This window comes from Gymnodraco acuticeps, unplaced genomic scaffold, assembly GCF_902827175.1.
Source record: "Gymnodraco acuticeps unplaced genomic scaffold, fGymAcu1.1, whole genome shotgun sequence".
Lineage (NCBI taxonomy): Eukaryota > Metazoa > Chordata > Actinopteri > Perciformes > Bathydraconidae > Gymnodraco > Gymnodraco acuticeps.
The window spans coordinates 8,194,552-8,214,665 of record NW_022992351.1 but is presented as its reverse complement, the minus strand read 5'-3'; the positions used below and the strand labels follow the sequence as shown (position 1 = coordinate 8,214,665).

The 20,114-nt window shown below is 41.2% G+C and overlaps 1 protein-coding gene across 1 annotated transcript in view; it reads left to right on the top strand.

Moving 5' to 3' along the window:
- Positions 1-15,386: 15,386 nt before the first annotated feature.
- sema3b (sema domain, immunoglobulin domain (Ig), short basic domain, secreted, (semaphorin) 3B) overlaps positions 15,387-20,114 on the top strand; it is a 96,905-nt gene continuing 92,177 nt past the window's right edge. Inside the window, exon 1 of the mRNA XM_034208989.1 lies at positions 15,387-15,871. The gene's annotated coding sequence lies outside the window, so the exon portion shown is untranslated. The remainder of the gene's footprint in view (positions 15,872-20,114) is intronic.

Genomic DNA, 20,114 nt, shown 5'->3' with positions numbered 1-20,114 from the left:
CATTCTTCTGCTGACTTCTCTGAGGATCTTTGCCCAGGATCCCCTCAGCCTTCAACCTATCATGAGCACAGACATTATCCAGAATTGGTCTAAACACCTTAAAAACTCACATTTGACCTTATGTCGAATAACACACACACACACACACACACACACACACACACACACACACACACACACACACACACACACACACACACACACACACACACACACACACACACACACACACACACACACACACACACACCCATCCACAGATCCTTCGGCCCGTGCCACCTATTCTCAACCGAGAACCCAAAACCCCAATCCAACACAAAAACCTAACCCTAACCCTACTTCGGATTAATTTAGCCCGATATTGTTTCACTAATCCAAACCAATGCCACGGCTCATGCCTAAACCTTGCCAACCAAAAACAATAAAGGCAATGATTATTAGCCAATCAAAAGCAGAGTGGAGCAGCTTGTCTTAACCAGAAGGAATATAAAGAAAGTCTGATGACATCATTCTGAACAATAATTAACCCTGTACTTCTGTTCTTGCAAGGGGAATGTGTAGGGAGTCTGTAGGGAGTGTGCATTACGAGTTTGTTTTGTGGGATGAATGAAACTGGTTTTGGAACAAGTGTAATTACTGATGCTTGGCTGTAGCTTTATGTTTACTGTGTGGTATAATCCTTCTATGTAACTTGTAAAAAAACAAAACAATAACTCTTTACACACCTACTTCTGTAAAGCTTGGCAGAAGTAACAAAATAAAGTTTGTACAAATTAGTGAAACAATATAAATGCCCTCCAGAAAAGTAGTTTTTTGTTGCTTTAATTCAGTTTGGAATGAACAGGTGTCAGATATAAATAGTCCTGAGACCAGTACTTGGATTCAGCCTTCAATTATAGTGATGAGTGACACTTGAGAAATGCACACAAAGATTTAGTTGATAATTTGTGGGATTTCCCAGGTTTCAAGACCTATAGTTAAAAGCCGCTCTTACTGGCTGCACCTGCATCATCTCCCTTGCTTTTTTCTCTTTCGTCTCTCTCTAATATTGCTGCAGGTGTGTCGGTTTATGACAGAAATAACCATTTAACAGTAGCTCTGTCTCGCCTCTAACCTCCGGTGTGCTGGCAGGAAATGAGGAACTATGGTTCGTAAAGATTTGCAAATGGAACACGTTACACAAGAGCAAATTACACTTTTATATAGAAGGCACTCAACATTAGCTTTTTGACGGTACTATTTGTGTAAGTAAAGATTTAGATACAATGCAAACAAATAAACAGCAAGTTACCTCATACGATTTGCTCGGTTTCTGTTTCTGTCAATTTCGTTTATTGTACACAACAACAGCAACTTGTGTCAAATTAAAGACTGAAGAAAAATATTTTTAACAAAACAAGTGATATGACGTTCAGTCCTCATAACCGATGTACTCAACTCAGTTGTTAACCTTCCAAGTTTTCAGTTAAATGTTAGATAAACTTTTGTTTGTCGTGGTTTCTTTCCCTCCTCTCTGACCTTTTCAATCTATTTTGTTTTTATCTCCAGCCATTTATTCCAAATGGCAAACTTAGACTAAATCTTGAGGTTTGGGGTTAATCCATGCATGGGAACCTCGACCAGTTTATCTTCGTGTTATACCGTTATCGTGCCGTAATGTCTCTCTGTCTCAGCATTTCCGTTTGTGTTTACAGAAAGTGTGTCTGCTGATCAAGGCCTTTGTCTGAGTGTGCCAGTGTGTACATATATATACTCATGCTGGGAGACATCTGTGACTCTGGCCAGCACGTCACTGGTCCTGCATTTGTGTGTACAAGTGTGCTTGTGTGTGTGCAAGTGTACGGTATGTGTGTGCATTTAAACAGAAGTAAATGGCCATGACTTCCGTCTGTCTCTGCAGGGTCCTTACATAAGCCTATTTAGCCTCCCAAGGGAATTCCTCACCTTCCTTCTTGTTTTTCCTCTCCCTCTTCCTCCCTCTTTCTTCCTAACCCTCCTCTCTCTATTTCTCTCTTGATCCTACTAACCCGCCCACTCATCCCTTTAGCGCTTAGATTTCAGCAATGGGTTTTACCCATGCTTAAGGGTTTTTTGGCCAAGTCTTTAATCATGTCTGGCACAAGTTCACAATCTTGAACAATGGTGATATCTTTCTCTCAGTACCTTTATCCATCTCTGTCTCTGCTCTCCATCTCTTCTTCTTTCTCAATCTCTTATCTGATCCGTCTGGCACCCATCGCTCCCCTTTAGGTCACCTTCTTATCCCCTTTGCACACATTCAATTTCTCCTTTCTTCCAGTAAAACCCCCATTTATCCTACCTCTGCCTCTATCCCCTCACCCCCCCAACCAGCATTTCCTCTCCCTGCAGCACCCCGATTCAATCCCTCAATCCAGCTGCTCCTTCATTCCCCCCTTTTGTGTTTTTTAGGATCATTTGAATCCCTACTAATGTCTATTTATCCTTCAATTTTTAGCCTGGGATGTATGTATCCTATTTAGAGATGGTATACACAATACAGCTCACTCATTCTCTTAACTTTCTATATTTAGTTCCACATCCTTCTATGTGCCCTCTCTTTTCTCCAAAGTAACAAAATGTTTTCATCAATAACTTGTATGGTATAGCAGGAGCAGGAAATAAACAATTATGCTGGTTGAAGTGGAATATCAAATATAATTTACACTAATGGAGGAATCTACAAAAGGATTTTTACTTTCATGTTAACGGTGTGATAAATATATTCTCCTTTTTTGTACCTTATATCCTCTTCGCTCTGACACATCATTTTTTGCTTCCTCTCCCAGTTTTTATAAATGAAATGTGTGTATTATATGTACCTACGCATATGCACGCACATAAAAATACACACCCTTTGTACATGTACACAGTGCACTAACAGTGAGCAGGGCTGGTTGTATATAAATATAAAGTAGGGAAGGCAGACGGTTATCAAAACATGGATGATAATAGGATCCGACAGAACAGAAGACAGCCAAGGACAGGACAGATAGAGAGAGGGAGCGAGAATAAAAGCGAAAGATAAATAAGAAAAGAGAGGGGCAGATAAAAGCCAAGGACAGGAAAGAGAAGAAGAGGAGGAGAAAAAAAATAAAGACTTAATGAATTGGTTGGACACAGAGTTTACTGTTTGTCAGTGTTAGCCATTAACCACCAAGCATGTGTTCGTCCAATATATAAAATGCTCTCCCACCCTGTGGGTTTTATCTACCATTTCCAAAACCAGCCTATCAATTTAGACATAATACACATTTGTTTTGTGTTAGTGTGTATGTATAATACTTGTACATCTAACTTTGCGAGGACCAATATTGGTTTTGGTAGCTGATGACGTTTTGGCAGGTCCTCACTTTGGCACAGACCTTCAAAAGGATGTATGGTGTTTCAGACAGTTTTAAGGATCGGTTTAGAAATATGTTTAGTTTAGGCCTAGGGGCATGGGAATACATTCTTATAACATGGGTCCTCACGAGTACAGTAAGACAAATATGTGAGTGTCTGTTTATCTGTTATTGTGTGAGACACCTCGGCTGACTGCTCTCAAGGTTCCTAGGTGTGGGGCTGTTGTGTCCTGCCACTTATCAGTGTTTAAGTGTCCTTGAGTAACACTGAAAAATACGCACGCACGCACGCACGCACGCTCACACACACACACACACACACACACACACACACACACACACACACACACACACACACACACACACACACACACACACACACACACACACACACACACACACACACACACACACACACACACACACACACACACACACACACACATATCCACAAGCGTGTTTGCATCCATGTTTGATAGGTTTGACAGTAAATTGAGACACACACACACACTTGTTTCCCATGGTGTAGTTTGAGTGTATTTGGTCTGCAAGTGCCAGGCTTATATGTCTGTTGTTTCATAACAGCTCTGTGTGTATATATGTGTGTGTGTGTGTGTGTGTGTGTATGCATTGTAGATACATAAAGTTAGAGGTTTAACCTGTAAAAGTGAAATTTTTATAATTGAAAATATGAAATAAAATGGTTTTCTATCACTAAAAGCTGCAGAGAAAATATACTATCTACTGTAGCTGCAAAACAAAAGGACACAGAATTGTGAAGGCATGAGTTGTTTTAAGTGAATGAAAAAAATATGTGGGTCTGAACCTTTATATATACAGTCTATGCAGTGGCGTAACAAGGTTGTGATTGGCCCCGGTGCAAATATTGTTTTGGGGCCCCCCCCATCGCCCCAAACATAAGCGCACGCTGATGCGCTCACACACACACGGACATACACAACCACTCAGAAGCGCCACATGTAGGCTATTAACAACAGCCTGCCCTGGCCTCAGACCACCACAGCCTGACAACGGCACAGCGAACTAAGAAGAGGATTACACCTGTTTCCTTGATGTTTGTCTCTGGGAAATGGGCCGGTAGGCCTACATGGACTGGTTGCTATAATATAGCTTTTGATCTTGGCGTCGGGGGTCTCAATAGCGGTTGGGGCCCTTGGGGGAACTGTTAGACCACCACCAGGCACAGCCAAATCCAGCTTCTCCTCCTGGCTGGCTGGAGAAGAAGGTTGCACAGCCACGGCCACGGATACAGCTTCACTTGTGGAGCTAGATGGCAATGATGGTGGTGAGGCAGGTGAGCTATCGTTAGCCTCCGGCTGCTGCTGCACGTCAACTTTGCTAACGTTAGCGCTTGATTTCGAGGACAATGTATGACAAAAAAAACGGTCTAATTTAGTCAGTTTAGCTGTTACATCTCCTTGTTCTCTCTAGTCCTTTCTCTTTTGAGCGCTGCTCTTGTGCTTTGGTTTGCTGTACATTATAAATGCAAGCCATTACATTTTTTATAATGCTGCCAAACTTGCTAAAGCTATCTACAGTACAGTACAGGTTAATTAAACGGTTCGCTCGTCACGCAAGGTATCACATGACATGAAAGGGAGCAAGGTCACTGGACAGACAAATTACAAATTAATTTAGGTTGCTTCTTACTTTGAAGACTGCGTGAACCGGTCAATTTCATAGAGAACCACAGTGACGCATCCTAAAACCCAAAAGTAAACTCCTTCCGGTTCCTTCATCAAAAACCAATGCAATTTCTCCATGGGATTTTGGAAAATAGCTCGAAATAAGGTCTGTGGTTGACACACATTTAAGAGAGGGATCACATTTTGTTCAGCCGGATAATATCCACATGTCTACACTACTTTTATAATTTTCGAATCATAAATCTAGTCGCCAGAAGCAAAATGCTAACGTTATGCTATAAACGAGCTACAACAGGGTCACTGCTTCAACGTCACGCCAACTTAAGATCCATATTCAAACATACAGATTCAAAATTGTACAAGTAGAAGCGTTTGTTTGAACAGTTTGCAGGAGGCCGGTACTTGCTTTCAAGCAAAACAGGGCAAACAAACTTAGCGGGAGTGTTTACGTGTTCGGTGTAATGATTTACAACGGCCTCAACAACTTCTGTAGTCCTATTCAGCCACATGTTAACAACCATAGTTTTTCAGATACGTAAACTCTTCAAAAATCACCGGTGGGGTCACTGCTGATGTATTTAATGTCGTAGAACAAAACGCAATCTGTCTCTTCAATTTGTGTCAACCACAGACCTTATTTCGAGCTATTTTCCAAAATCCTATGGAGAAATTGCATTGCTTTTTGTCGAAGGAACCGGAAGTGATAAAAATGCTAACTTACGTCCGGGTTTAGGACTCATCACTGCAGTTCTCTATTGGGGCCCCCAAATATTAAAAAAATATATAATTTTTTTTTTTTTGCATGGGCCCCTTGCCAGCTCTGGGCCCCGGTGCGTTGCACCGGCTGCATCGTCGATAGTTACGCCACTGAGTCTATGGTCTGAACGTGAGGCGGAAAGACTTAGGGAAAGATGTGTGCTTCTGATGTGTGTGTTCATGATAGGGGACCAATATGTATAATATAATATATCATCTAAATCCACAGCAATTTTGCCACAAAACAACATATATTTATAAAGTTTGCTGTTAAATTGCTTTAGATTGTGTAGGAGTGAATAATTTGCACGTGTGTGAAAGATAGTTGTGTTATCTCGAAGGTCACTGTAGTAGACTTCATGTCTCTAGGCATTGCCGTTTAGTAACAGAATACTTGTAGCTGTTAATATATTGTTCTTCCTTCCGGAAAAATGGTCGGATAGGAGAAGGAAGGGAATTGTGTCGGAGGAATATTTAAGTGATATAAGAAACCGGCACAGGTGAGGAAGTGACACAGATGGAAAAGGAAATAACCATGGCAGTGAGTCCTCAGGATCATGTTGCACAATCAGGCCAGTGTCCTACCGATGCCCTGTCAGCAATCCTGTGACGGAAAGAAGAGGGGAGAAGGGAGGATGGGATGTCATTAAGAAGTGAACGAAAAATAAAGGACGGGAATGTGTGTAAATCCAAATTCAAGGCATTAACACTTGAGCTATTCCTCTTATTAGGGGGAAGTTGTTCAATGGCAAATCGAATAAAAAAAGCAAATGATTAGCTTGATCAATGTATATACGTAAAGTTTTCTATTACCGTTCTTTTCAAATCTGCTTTGACAGTCATAATTTGCCGTAAATGCTCATTTCCCTTCATCTTTTGTTCATTTAGTGTCTCAGAACAAAATCAGTGTTCAGATGGAAACACTTAGTTTTTAAATAATTGAGTGCCTAGCCAAAGCAAATATATAACTAATAACACATGGGATAGGAAGGAAAGAGGGTTTTAAGAGAAAAATAGAAGAGAGGAACAGATTATTGGTACGAGTCCATCCACCTGTTTTTATTTTCAATTTGCACATACAAACTCTGCAGGCACCCGACTGGAGAATGAGCCGCACCAGCTGTTTATCTCCATGTGACCAACTCTTAATATTCGCATAACTGTAATAGAAGGAAACTGATATTTATTTGCACGCTCTGTCTTAAGTTTTGTCAGAAATGTGGACTCATGGAAAACTGGCTTCCGACCCAAGTGCATTAACAGTTAAAAGACAGGAGAAAGAGACAATCACAGAGAGAGAGATGGACCAAGGAAGGGGGAAAGTAAGCAGTAGTAGGAAGACATGTGTGATAGTGATGGATGGATGAGTGTGGGAGTGTATAGAAGATAAAGAGGCATAGAATAGAGCCGGCCAGTCTACCAGATCCGGCAGAACAACAGATAACCAACATTGTGGAAATCATTAAAACTGGAGAAAGATGCAGGTCTAGGACTTCCAGGAATTTAAAGTGGTTATGTTCCTTCATGGCTCTTTCCAGTTCACAGCAGACGAAAAACAGGACTATAGTCTACAGTTTGAGGACATATGATGGGAACCAACCATCTCAACCTTCTCTTTACAGACTTTGTAGCTCCGTAAAAGCATCATCTTCCTTGAACCTTTACTACAGTGTTAGTTAACTGTACTGTAACTGTAACTGAGATTAAGGGTTTAGAGGACAAGCTTAGGCAAAAAATTAAGAGTATAAATGAAGACGAATGAGGGATAGGTTGTGAGGAGCTGAGGACACGGAAGGGGTGAAGTTCAGATACAGTAGCTGCTGCCTTCAGTGTTTGGACGGGCAGTTTATCTAATTAGAGGGGCCGTGTGCAGTGAGCGATGAAGGGAGTGAAGGATGTTAGCCAAGCGTGTTTACCTTCGGATGCTTCTGGATTCCTGTCCTCCCTTTAATGGGAGGTGCAGACGCAGAGATAGTGACAAATAATTTGCTGCTGGCACAACTGAAAGTCTGAGAATGTGTGTGAAAATGTTTTCTTTTTCAGCAGCAAAGTAACTGTATTAAAATGATGTACAATACTTAATCATTTTCGTTTGCAAGGGCTTCTCAGTTTGGTTCAAAAGAGCCAACATATATCAAGTGATTCTGTTTACTTGATATCTCTAAGCTTTGGCTATTTGGATGAATGTGCTCCACCAGTATGTTTTCTTTCCTTAAGTTTCATTGTGTTTCAGTCCTGTGCTTTGGATCACTGGCTCTTGGTTTTGGTTCTTGGTTGACTCCCAATGCTGGGAGGATTGCCCAGAACTCTGGATTCATAACTGAGCACAGGGAACACTCTGTCCTCCTCTCTGTCTCTCTGTGTCCTTCTCATTCTTCATTTTCATTTCTAAGTCTCTTTTTACTCTCTCTCACTCACTCACTTCCTTTGTTTTTTTTTTTTCATGGATCACTGTTGCCCACTTAAAAAAAAGAGGGAAAGAGATTGTTGCAGGCTCAAATGTCATAAAGTCAAGGGTTTCCCAGCCAGGCAATTACTGTACACACACACACACACACACACACACACACACACACACACACACACACACACACACACACACACACACACACACACACACCACACACACACACACACACACACACACACACACACACACACACACACACACACACACACACACAAGCACATAGCCTAAACACAAGCCTCACGCTTTTAAAAAAAAGTCACAATATCCAAATCCACGCCAAGCACACTTTCCGGTCGCCACCTGTCACTCACTCTTGGGGCTGTATTCACACATATGCACACACTCAGTGAGGTCAGGTGGTTTTCCAATCAACGCAGCTGTGTGCTCTCCAAAGCAGTAAAATGGTTTTAGGTCCAGTGTTGGCAGGCTTTGATGAGTCTAACACACCACCGAGTCCTGGTTAATTCTATCTGCTTACAAAGGCTCTGCAGACGGCTGCCTGACTGTTATTAGGCACTGCGACTGCACCTGCTTGATGTGTGTGACACACATTCAAATACATTTTTTACAGGCCATGGGAGGGAAGAGTACAAAGAAATGTGCTGGGTTTCCACTGGCCTTGAAAATGTCCTTTCCTGGCCCGAGAAGGACTTAAATATGGTCTTTAAAGTTTCAAATGCTTATAAGAAGAAGAAAGAAGAGCTGTTTTACATATGACACAACTCTCAAATCCTTGATGGAAAGAAAGTCAGCCTCACAGAATCGCTAGCATGGCTCTATAGGCTCTTACTCTTCTTACGTACAGTGCTGTACAGGCCTGATTTAAACCACCAAGAATATTTTTGACCAGTTATGTCTTAAACTGAAAATAATACAGCTTGTCCTTGACCCCAAAAGTCACTGAAATATTGTTTAATTGTGAATCATGGACTCTTCTTTTGTTATGATGAGTGTTTTTTCACTGCACGTTTAATCGTTTTGGTTTATTATAAGAAAGGCACAAACGATGTTATATTCTTCCAGACAGTTTGGCTTCCTGCAATGCTGTGATACTAATTTGTTGGGTTCTCATACCAAAATAGTATTCAAATATGAAAATGGTTATCTTAGACACTCAACAACCTTTCTAAATCTCTTCAATTCTTTCATTTTGTTAAAACTGAAAGCCTTTATTAATTATTTATCCAATTAAACCCACACATGCAGTGGAGAGTTCCATAAAGCGATACACGCCGGTTAATATTTATCTTTTGATATTTACATGAATAAACATGAGATCATCCGCAGTATCTGTGTTTTGGTCAAGCAGGAGGCAAGAGGAGGGTTTTGGAGAGCAGAATCTATCAACTCCTCTCTTCTCATCCACAATAAATCTTTAATGAGGTGTGTGTATCAGCCTGCACCTCTCCCTCGCCTGCAGTGCACAGCAGTGTGTGTGTGTGAATATGTATTGTATTTCTTTACGTTTATACACCTGTGTGTGTTTGTATGTGTGAGTGTGAGTCGGGCGTGATACCGTGTACATTTGGCAATTATGTGTTTATTATTGTGCAAACGTGTTTTTGTATTTAGTGTGTGTGCGTTGGTGTGTGTATGGTGAAGTGAAGCATACACTGGGGTCTTTGAAGTGTAAAGTAACATGCCTTTTTAAGTTTTGGATGTGAAATATTTATATGAGCAGGAATGCTGCTTTGGGAGGGCGAGTTAAGGGAAAGCGAATGAGGACAAAGGAGATGAACTTCGGTTTGCACAAAAAGTATGCAAAGGTCCTCTGTGCTTTTTATATCCAGTCCATATTAAATCAATTGAAGATTGTGTTATGTCACATCACATATTGTTAGATATCTTTATTATTGCCATACATTATTTGGGAATTTTCAATTATAGCCCCTGCTAGCTTTGATATAACTTTGGCAATTAGATATACACTAGACAAGAGCCAGAAGAACAGCTTTAGGGTTGCCAGGTTGTGAAAATACATAGTTGTTATATTTCCTCCTCCTCTGAGTCGTTCCTCTACAGTTTAAGAGGTTGACATATAACTTGTGATTACTTTAATGTATCCATTGCAGACCTGATGGATGGTTAGAATATGCATAATATATTGATAAGGGGTCATCATTATTGAGTTTTTGAACAGTAACTAAGCCATTTAACAGCATTTACAGTATATTGATTTTGTTTAGAGGGCTACGCCTTGTTTAAGATTTGGAAAATATCATGATTATGATAAAGAAACTATGTCTGGTAAGGGTTCGGCAACCGCCCTTTGTTAAAGATAGGGATAATTCTTGGTTATGGTTAATAGAAACATTAACAATGTGGTACAGGACATGACGGGACAAGTCCAAGGTACACACACACGCCAATGAAGTAACAGCTTGATGTACATTTGACTTTATGTCTAACTTGTATAAATCTCGTACACAGCATTCTATTCTGGTTGACGCCCATCCTATTTGCATTGACCAGCCATTGAGCACTGCATCCTTGCTGCTATTCCACTATCTGCTTACACCAAATGTAATTCCCTCTACCTCTCAGCCAGCTCATATATTAGCATTTATATGGCTTTTGAATTTAACTTTCAATATGTGTTCCTGGTCATCAAATCATGTATCATAAGCTCTGCCAGTCTGTCAATCCTGCTAAAATGAGTTAGGGAGAACGACATGCACAGATGCACACTGTCAAACTAAAATCTGTGTTATCTTTGCAATAGACTTTTAAAGGTGCTAATCTAATTGTCTTTCCTTTCCTTTTTAGCATATGTTGGTCATTTAGGGTGAGGTTTCCATTTTTAGTACCTTTGCATACTGTCGCCACTGCAACGCGCGAACCGCGTGTTGTTAATGTTGCGCTTTTCAATGTATTACAATGCGCTGTCAATCTAAAGCATGAATACAGGCCTGAAAGGAGTTCAGTGGAGCTGGTGAACTTGACACTCCTTTTGTGTGTGTGAGAGTGTGTGTGTGTGTATGTGTGTACTGTGTGTGTGTACTGTGTACTGTGTGTGTGTACTGTGTGTGTGTGTGTGTGTGTGTGTGTGTGTGTGTGTGTGTGTTTGGAGGGAGAGTTACAATCTAAACTAAGCGATTAGAGGACAGGACAAAGGACAGAAGAGGCTGAGACCTTTATCGAGAGCCATGTGTACTTTTGGGAACATGTTTATGAGTCTGCTGGTTTGTGAGTTCATGCTCAGGCGTGAGTCTCTCTCTGTGTGTGTTGTGTGTGTGTGTGTGTGTGTGTGTGTGTGTGTGTGTGTGTGTGTATATCTGTGTGTATCTGTGTGTGTGAGGCCAGACGTCAGTATTGACAATAGCCTGTTGAGATCGGGGAGGAGACTGGCTTCGTTAAAAGCGGCCTTGAACAAACAGAGAATAGAAACGGAAGGATAGAGGGAGGAAGGGAGGGAGGGATGGGTTTTTGTGGGGAGCATGAGAACAAATGGAGGGAAAGGGAGGGAAAAGGTACAAATAATGAAAATTGATTTTGGGGAAATTGTGGGAATAGAAAAACAAGAGGGGTGTATTAAGTCAAACATGGAGGGAAATAGGGTTAGATTTGTATTTAAATGAATATTGTTCTATTGGTTTTCTAATTGTTATTTTTATTTGGAAATTGTGTATGTTACATTTTGCCCAAAAGTTAAACTAAAGGCAATAGAGGATGAATAAAATACTAATTGGAAGCAAGGAAGGAGAACAAGAGGGATTAGGGAAGTAGTGGATGATTAAAGATGGAGGGATCAACGGTGAAAGGGAGGAGACAAAAGATGGGTGGGGTGAAGGAGAAGAATTGGATGAGAGGAGATTGAGATGAATGGATGATGGAAGGATTTAAAGGGGCAAGAAGGCAATTTAAGGCAATTTAAGATAAAGGTAGAATGAATAAAAAAGGAAAACCACAGAAGGTTAGCGATGGCGCAGGCGGCAACAGGGTCAAGTCTGTGTGTGTGGTTGTTTGTGTGTGTGTGTATGTGTGTGTGTGCAGGAGAGAGTCAGAGTAAGAGAGACACAAAGACAAGAGAACTTGCTTAGCTTTGCACAAGCCTGCCTAATTCTGTGTGAATGAAAAGGCAGGGAAAGGGGTTGTAGTGGTGTGTTTGTGTGTTTGTGTGCTTGTGTGTGTGTGTGTCAGGCGTGTGCTGGTGTAATATGCGTAGCGAATCAATAACTGTTAAATAAATTATAAGCAACAACATTTCAAAAGGCACCAGCAGTAACAAATAATTCAAGTATTCAGAAGCAACAGGGCAAAGAGGATGGTTTGGAACTGCAGTGTGTGTGAGTGTGTGTGTGTGTGTGTCACTGTTGTTGCAATGGAAAATATGTGCCGGATCAGTTGTGATGGTGTTGATGTTGTCAGCACAGCGTGACATTTGTACACGGTTACGTCCGGTTTGTGACATCAGAGAAGGTTTTACGGGCTTATCAGTCTTTTGTCCGGTGTCAGGTATCAGTTTATGTGAAAAGACACACATAAAGCAGGTCAGTGCTTGGAAGTGCAGATGTAAAGAAAGGAAGAAAGACACGGACGGAAGGAATTAAACAAAGAACAAATCCACTATGAAGATGGAAAAACCATGGTGGAGAAGAAGGGGGCGGGACCTTTAAAGGATGCTTATCTCCTTTTTCTTTTTTTCTTTTTAGGAAAGTAAGAAATATACAAATTGCTTCATCCTTTTTAGATTTATATATATTTGTTATAATAAATTGTCAGCAGACATAATACTCAATGCAAATGGTAGTTTTGAAAGCCAATTTTCACCTAATCTTTGCATCACTAATTTTTTTATAAAATCTTCAAAATAAAAATGAAAAATAAATCCATATGAATTTTTATTTAGTCCTGTCACTTTAAATTATTCTGTTATTTTGTACTTACTGGCAACAAGGAAGACACATACCGCAGCAGATCACCAGTAGTCCACGCACGCACGCACGCACGCACGCACGCACGCACGCACGCACGCACGCACGCACGCACGCACGCACGCACGCACGCACGCACACACACACACACACACACACACACACACACACACACACACATCCCCAAGGACCAACCCTGTGGGTGTACATGTGTGTGATAATGAACCGCTGCTGACTGGCAGTGGTGATTGGCTACCTTTGCATCCTCTAGGGATGTCCGTCTGAATGGTGCCAGCTAGACGCCAGACAGACACAGTGTGTTTGTGTGTGAGTGTGTGTTACATGAGCACACCATCAGCAGGTGTTTGTGTGTGCATGTGTGTACCTACATGTGTGTGTGTGTGTGTGTGCATCGCTGATACTGTGCTGCGCCCCGCTGTCTGGGACCTGATTATAAAAACAATAAATTAGTCCCTGTTTGGCGTGAGTGTGTCTTAGAAGGTCTTGATTTTTATAGATGTATGGTCTCTTTTTGTTTCATTCTCTCCCTTTGTTTGTCTAATGGATTAACCTTCATATAAATTGCATTATATTTACCAGAGTTGCGATATCTTGTAAGTAAATCATTTACAGGTCAGCTGTGCAAGTACTGGTATACATTCCACAATGACGTCAATTGAAATGATCCAACCTTGCAATTTTGATGAACTTTGACATACAAATCACACTGTTGACTAACTGACACCAACTTGACAGAGCTGACCTTTGAGGGGTTAACAAATGTTTATGTGCACTTATGATCAACAGCAGTTGTCGATACTAATTCTGTCCTGTTAGGGATCAAACTAAACAAAAAAAGTTGGAGTATTAGCGAGGTCATTCACCATGAGAATTGTTTTCTTTCCCTTCTTGAATCACTTTTTATTGAAGGCAAAGGTGTGGAATGGTGAACACAGTGTCAAAGTAAGTAAAAGCTATTGTGACTGACCTTCCACCACCTTAATCACCACTCTGGTGCTATCAGACCTCATCCACCCTTAGACACAGCTCTGCTCACCACTCAAGGAGGATAAGGGGATGTCATTTGAACGATGTATACCATAGGGTTCACGTCTGGTACATCCATTGAGTGCCAGTGCAGGAAGTACTGTAGTAGCAAGGCAGAACGCAAGATTGGGGAGCTGGTGGACATGTTTTGTGGTCCCAATACAGACCCCCACTTAATGTTCTCCTATAACCCGAACCACAATCTTTCATAGACCCTAATCAAGTTATTTTAGTTGTCTAACATTACACCATACAGTAATCTAAGACAATCTGACAATCTCTTATAGTTGCCAAAACCATAATTTATTTTCCATGACAATAATCTTTCCTGGCCCTCAACCAAGTGCAGATTCTAGTCCTACTCTATCAATGTTCTTGGCTGGCGATGAGGTTTGTAATTTGGGATTCTACCTCAGCATTAGAAATCTAGACACAGAGGATCGATCTCTTTTTCTTTCCTTTTATTGTTGAACAACAGATTAAAAAAGCTAGTCCCAAAATTATACTCCCCAGCGTCAATTGATGTTATTGTACTGTTTATGCATTTATGGCTGAAGGGAGGAAATGTGTCTGTTCTATCAAACCTTCACGGGTTTTCCCAGGACGGGCTCAAATCAGAGAAGCGAACACATGTTAAACAAGCATACCCTAAATCCCTAATCTTTTTTGTTAAATTGCAAAGCAGGGGTGAAAAGGTTAAGGGTATCAGAGTGGAGGGCTTATTGTTATGGTCTGAACCTTGAACCCAACCACTTAAATCAATCTATATCTTTTAAACAGAAGAGAAGTTTATGCAAACACTTTCTGTCTTGAACAATGGACTCATGGACGAGTTGACATTTGGAAGAATGTGTGAACTTTAAACTGAAACTGAATCCAAGTGTGAAGTCTACCCTTATCCCAGTCTCTCCCTGATACTTATCACAAATAGATCGGCCAAAAGATTGTCCGCATCACGAAGAAACTTGGACCAACAAAGTAGGAAATCTGTGGTGATAAAGCATGTTGAATCATAACAGCAGAAGAAAGACACTGCGGCTGGTGACACAGCGAGGGAGTGACTTTACCTCTGGACTGTGGCAGAGGGAGTGGCGCGGAAAGAAAGAGGAGGGTGTGTGTGTGTGTGTGTGTGTGTGTGTGTGTGTGTGTGACAGAGAGAGCTTTGCTTTCACGCCTTGCTGAGCAGTGAAAGAGTATCTAACACAGGAACAAGCCCAAAGAGAATAAGTAAAAGTTAGGCAAAAAGAAGGACAGAGGGGGAGAACGAAGAGATAGAGAAAGAGTTGTCTGAAAGCAGCTTCTGTCTTCCCTCCCACCCCCTGACTGTCCTCCCTCCTCTCTGCCCGGCCGGGAGCGAGAAGAAAAAGAAAAGCAGTGCAGAGACAGAGAGAGAGACGGAGAGGGAGCTCAACCACGTTCGCTCTTTAGCGCAGGACTCAGGAATTCCAGGACCTTTGGAGTTGTGCACGCACACACACACTGATACACACACATGCTGCTTTTCTTGTGGTAATACAAATCTCAGGAAGACTCGGAGAGGGAGTAAAAGAAAGAGACAGACAGGGGACATTAGAGAATCCTTTAAAGCCCTTTCCTGTGGACTATTTGACCATGATGGCACCTGCCAAGGGGGAAAGTGTCTAGGAGGGGCTGAGGACTGAACCGGGACGCAGGCGGAGGAATCTGCGGATGAAGGTGAGATTTACATTACCTACAGTATCTGTTTGTGCCATGATCTGTGAGCAGATATTGATAGGAGGGTTACGTTAATAAATAACTGATGTAGGAAGTAGTTGGTGTGTTGGGTTAACATTGTGAATGTGACTTACTGTCATACTGGAGCTGGGGAATACCCTGTGTAGATGTTTGTGTTGGATTTGCTCTGACTTTGTGTCAACCCGGCTGTATTTGTGGTTTAGCATCTGTGCTGATCATTTGAGTGATTTCCTTGAGTAACATAATAGCTTGGCTGGACCGATGGAGAGTGGAGTTTAAGAGGGAGCACATGCAAGTGAGAACATTTTGTGGGTTACCCTCAATTGGATTTGATTAACAGATTGTTCTTCTGGGCATACATCAGGAAAGGAGAACATGTTGAAAGAGTTGTGTGTGCATGTGTGTCTTGGATGTGTTGTTTTCCTGATGGTGGAAGTGGAGGATTGGGAGGAAATTAGTATTGCTTTTCCAGAAAATCTTTTTCAGTTGGCATTGGCTAGTCTCACAAGAGTTATGTTTTCAGTTTGAGAACACAGGGTTTGTGTTATATCTTTGAAATGTCACCTGTTTTAGTTTCAAAAGCTTTTGTGCAAGGCGCAGAAGCACAATAAAGCATTCTATGAATGTTAACAGACCGATCAGATCAGATGTGAATAAGAAACCAGTGGACATAATGAAGATTACAAGTCTTTGGTCCTTTTACACCTGCAGTTATTGTGAGACTCTCCATCCTGCCACACTCTGCCACTTTTGTTTTCTAATCTCATTTACTTCTGCCTTCGCTGCAGGTTTTTGCTAAAATCCCACATCTAATGACAGAGGCTTATCCCATGCCACTCTGTCTTTCTCTCATCCTCTCTCCCACCCCTTTTCTTTTCTCTTCCTCATCCTCTTTATGACAATTCAACTGCCTTTATAAAGCTTTAAATATCTATTCTCTTTTATGCTATTTGTAGAATCTTCTTTTTTTAGCTATCACGAGCATGTTTTGTCTGTGAGAGGGTGTATACGTGTTTTAGACTCACAGGTGTGCATTTGTCATCTCACCTTTTCAGTCTAGTAATCCCAGTCTTTATTACCCCTCTGCCTCAAAACCACCTTAACCTGCAAAGTAACCCTCCATTACCATACCATTGAAGCCTACCTTAACCCTTAATTTACCTTTGCAGTGAGGAGTGGTCAGGGTGCAGAGGATGGTACAACATGGTGTAACATGATACTTATCCTGTGTTGTGTTAATTGTAATGTGGTCATCCACAAAGGCCTTTCATGTTGGTTGTTTTTTGAGATGTAGTTTAGTTAAAGCTTACCTAAGTCATGTCTTGCTAGTTTAATGGACACTCACTGGACAGTATTGTAGTTTTAGGGCTGTCAGATTAAAATATTTAATCGCGATTAATGGCATGATGTCCATATTCGATCTGTTCTAAATGTACCTTAGAGGAATATTTTTCAAGTTTTTAATACTCTTATCAACCTATGAGTGGACAAATATGCTTTAGTCGGCGAAAATGCCGCTCCTCTGTCTTCATAACAGTCAAAGCATGAGACTGAAGTTCCCACCTAGGGTCAAAATAATGCGCTGTGATGTGCAGTCGACATGTTGGATGCGATCCGAATGATCTCACACATTCCCTCGTCTTCCACAATGTTAATTGTCCTGCAAGCTGTAGCCTCCGCCACCCATTTAGGTATTCGGGTATATCCAGTCTCCGATGGTGTTACGTTATTATGAGAGTTCTCATTTCTCTAACCGCCTGCTGCTTCCCCTCCTCTCTCCTCGGTTCCCCTCCTCAGCTCCTCCGCTCGCATCTCCTGTGGGCGGGACTAAGTATCGAGGATAGGAGTCGAGGAGCGGAGTCGAGGAGGGGAGTTAGAGAAATGAGAAAGGGCCCAACAACAACAACAACAACAACAAGCCTTTGGGCTCTGAAAGTACGGGCCGGGCCGAGGACAAATACACATGCGTTAATCGCACGTTAAAATAATTAGTGGCGTTAAAAAAAATTGCGTTAACGCGTTAACTTGACAGCCCTAGTTTTAACATCTTATCATATACTAAAGATTTGATTTTTATAATAACGCCTCTTTTTGGCTAAAAGGAAACTGTGTTACTCTGATAGATTTCCTCAAGGGATGTCCCTTGAGTTAGTGTCAGGTTTGGACTGAAGTCTACAAGTGGAAAATTGTGAAAATGAAGTGTGTGGTGTTAGACAGAAGTCAGTTTACCTAATTGCCCCTCCCCTCTGTTGCTAGCACCTAAAACTAAATTAGCTGCTGCTAGCAAGCACACCATAATCTGTGAGCAAGTTGTTGGTGATGAGTTGTATTGTGGGTAATGTAGGAAGATAAAACTACATTTGCATGCATGAAGAATGCTCAATTAAAAAAATATATTAATACATAATATTGTTGATCCTTAAAAACACATTGTAGTGCAATGCTTAATCAGTGTAGTACTCTTTTAGGACTGCTATTATTTTATGATATCTCCTCTTGAAAAAGTCTGCACACACGAATACATGATACACTTGATTTTATGGCCTTAGCACTTTGCGGTACTCAACTCATGAACTGACAATCGAGAGTCATATGGATTTAGAGAATCAAGACACTCTTGCTTGTCCCTTCAGGAACTTCTGCCTCAGAGAAATGTTTTAATCATTAAAAATACAATCTGCATCTGTGTTTGCACTACACTATGTGTTACTGGCACCAAATTAATTGAAAGTAATGTAAAGTACAGATAGGGACCAGTACTATTTCTGGCATGTTCTTGAGTTTCTTTATTGTAGATGTCATTATATGGCTACTGCTGCTCATGCTAACTACCCCGCTAATTTTCTTAGTAATACAAACACATTGAAACACAGCACTTCCTGTGTGTCAGAAGATGTTTCCCAGCACAGACAATCAGAAGTGTTTAGAACAGCATAAATATAACCGCTTTCACCATGTGGTCACCCGCTCTTGAAGTGTGTTCAATCATTTGACATGAGAGAGCAGCGAAGTGGACATTTATTTAACCTAACAGCTCCTGTGGGTTCAAGGTGGGTCTGCTGATTGCCTGGTGATGAATAGACCACCAAGGTAACTTTATGGTTAAAGTGGCTATACACTGATCCACTGCCACACCTTAAAACCCATTAACCCCCATCTAAACCCTTCCTCTGCGGAAAAACCCATTAACCTTCCTCTTAACCCTGAAATATCTACCAGGTCAGCAGACAGTAGATAACAATTGATGAGATTTGGAGGGTAACTTATATACATGTGCATACTGTGTAGAGCACAGGATATATTATCTTCTGAACTGTCAGGGCTGGTGCATCAGCTGGTGCTTTCCAATTTCACGTCATGTTTGTCTTTACATGTGTCTGGAGTCAAGAAGATAAGCCACAGAGAAATGATGAGGCTACGTATAGAGAGAGGTAGGGGGAGATACTGGGCAGCGATGTCAGTATTCCTTTGTTTGAAATATTTAACGAGTGTCTCTGCTCTCTTGAAATATCTACTTTTTCCTATATAGCCAGAGGGGACAGACAGTAGCAGAGGTTGTTCCCTTATTCAAATAAAAAGCATAAGGCTGTTAACATCAAACTTTCATCAGTCTCTTTTATTTATTCATTTTCTGTTTTCTTTTTCGATGCCTGATTCTTGCCCTTGATCTGTAGGTCGCGGCTAATGATGGGTAAATGTGTATGTGTGTGTGTCTGTGTGTGTGTGAGAGAGTGAGTGTTTAACTGTAGAATTTCTGAATGCGTTACAGTATAGATGCACACATTTTGGAGACATTGTACCTAGTATTAACTGTATTACTATATCCCTATATACACTACAGTATATACAAAGGAATAGATTCTTTATTTATACAAATGAAAAGGTGTCCTTAAACTATTTTTGAAATATTGGTACTGTATTTATTGATTTAAGCAATCATACACGAGAGGCCGTTCTTTAACGTCATTATTGGTACGACAGTACTGCGGCAGGACCGAGGCGCTTGCGCCGAGGTCCGTACGCCTGTACTGGAGCAGTTTGCTTTTCAGGCCAAGGGTATACCGTTTTTCTCAGACGCGGAGGGATACTGACTTGTTGTGAAAAGGCACGTTCTATTTGACCGTTCTTTGATCGTGGAATCAAACACGCCTATTGACCAATCAGAGAGCTTGCTCACACCTATGTGTTATAGAATGGAAGATAATAGATATGTTTTAAAGGT